Genomic DNA, 2,500 nt, shown 5'->3' with positions numbered 1-2,500 from the left:
TTGCTGCAGACATTCTTTGGATAGTAGATATACGTGTTTTCAAGGAGGTCTGCAGTGATATTAAATATCTTCCTGTAATGTGTTGTGGATGCAAAACTTTTTCAATTTCTCCAAATGTTTCAACTTCACTAAAAGTTGAATCAGCATCAACAGGTGGAATCTGAACCATTAATATCAACCTTGGTGAAGTAGAATCTTTTACCTGTTGAGTTAACCAGACTGTTGGCTGAGTCATACCATAGCATGATATATATATTCCTTCAAATTTCTGACGACATGCTATAAGTCTGACTTCTGTTCAATTTATGGAAACTAACAGTGGTGCAGCTGTCAGAGTTGTTGTCGCTCAGTCGAAAGGTCCTGGGTTCGATTCCTGCCTGCGACTTTCAAAGTGAATTCCTTATTGCTGCAAAACTAATGACCTGAAAGTAAAGTCTGTCGTCCATAATATGGATGACAAACCTATGCATGTTGTCCATAATGTAAAACATTACATTCAAGCAAGAACATGCAATCCTCCACACTAAGTTCCAGACCCCATATCGAACCCAGAAGCTCCTGATTGTGAGAAGACAACGCTGGCTTGGAACTTCAACATTCTTGATTACTCTATTGCATGCTTGCCTGACTTATATGACTTTTAAACATGTTAAGGAAGAGACATCTACAGTGCAGTGGTTGGTGTTGTTGCCTCCCATTCAGAAGATTCCAGGTTCAAGACTCGTCCATATTTTGATTTACTTATTACCTACGCAAGATCATGCAAATTCCACATAGAAAGTCCCAGGCGGGGATCAAACCACGGACCTTTAGACTGAGATGACAACGGTGACAACTGCACTACTGTGCTGCCTGAAATAATTTAAATGGAAGTCATATTTATAGCATGTCGTCTAAAATATGATAAAAAAGTCATACTATAACATGTCGTCTATAATATGATAAAAAAGTCATACTATAACATGTCGTCTATAATATGATAAAAAAGTCATACTATAGCATGTCGTCTAAAATATGATTAAAAAAAGTCATACTATAACATGTCGTCTAAAATATGACAAAAAAGTCATACTATAATATGTCGTCTATAATATGATAAAAAAAACAATCATACTATAACATGCCGTCTAAAATATGACAAAAAAGTCATACTATAGCATGTCGTCTAAAATATGATAAAAAAGAAGTCATACTATAACATGTCGTCTATAATATGATAAAAAAAAGTCATACTATAACATGTCGTCTAAAATATGACAAAAAAGTCATACTATAGCATGTCGTCTAAAATATGATAAAAAAGTCATACTATAACATGTCGTCTAAAATATGATTAAAAAAAAGTCATACTATAACATGTCGTCTATAATATGATAAAAAATAGTCATACTATAACATGTCGTCTAAAATATGACAAAAAAGTCATACTATAGCATGTCGTCTAAAATATGATAAAAAAGTCATACTATAACATGTCGTCTAAAATATGACAAAAAAGTCATACTATAGCATGTCGTCTATAATATGATAAAAAAAAGTCATACTATAACATGTCGTCTAAAATATGATAAAAAAAAAGTCATACTATAACATGTCGTCTATAATATGATAAAAAAGTCATACTATAGCATGTCGACTAAAATATGATTAAAACAAGTCATACTATAACATGTCGTCTAAAATATGATTACAAAAAAGTCATACTATAGCATGACGTCTATAATATGATAAAAAAGTCATACTATAACATGTCTAAAATATGATTAAAAAAGTCATACTATAACATGTCGTCTACAATATGATAAAAAAGTCATACTATAACATGTCGTCTATAATATGATAAAAAAGTCATACTATAACATGTCTAAAATATGATTAAAAAAGTCATACTATAACATGTCGTCTATAATATGATAAAAAAGTCATACTATAACATGTCGTCTATAATATGATAAAAAAGTCATACTATAGCATGTCGTCTAAAATATGATTAAAAAAAGTCATACTATAACATGTCGTCTAAAATATGACAAAAAAGTCATACTATAATATGTCGTCTATAATATGATAAAAAAAACAATCATACTATAACATGCCGTCTAAAATATGACAAAAAAGTCATACTATAGCATGTCGTCTAAAATATGATAAAAAAGAAGTCATACTATAACATGTCGTCTATAATATGATAAAAAAAGTCATACTATAACATGTCGTCTAAAATATGACAAAAAAGTCATACTATAGCATGTCGTCTAAAATATGATAAAAAAGTCATACTATAACATGTCGTCTAAAATATGATTAAAAAAAAGTCATACTATAACATGTCGTCTATAATATGATAAAAAATAGTCATACTATAACATGTCGTCTAAAATATGACAAAAAAGTCATACTATAGCATGTCGTCTAAAATATGATAAAAAAGTCATACTATAACATGTCGTCTAAAATATTACAAAAAAGTCATACTATAGCATGTCGTCTATAATATGAT

This window comes from Brachyistius frenatus, unplaced genomic scaffold, assembly GCF_029030835.1.
Source record: "Brachyistius frenatus isolate BFR_SWC_R1_liver_20210118 unplaced genomic scaffold, ASM2903083v1 Contig_590, whole genome shotgun sequence".
Taxonomy (NCBI): domain Eukaryota; kingdom Metazoa; phylum Chordata; class Actinopteri; family Embiotocidae; genus Brachyistius; species Brachyistius frenatus.
The sequence above is the reverse complement of the archived record's forward strand: the minus strand, read 5'-3'. Positions refer to the sequence as shown.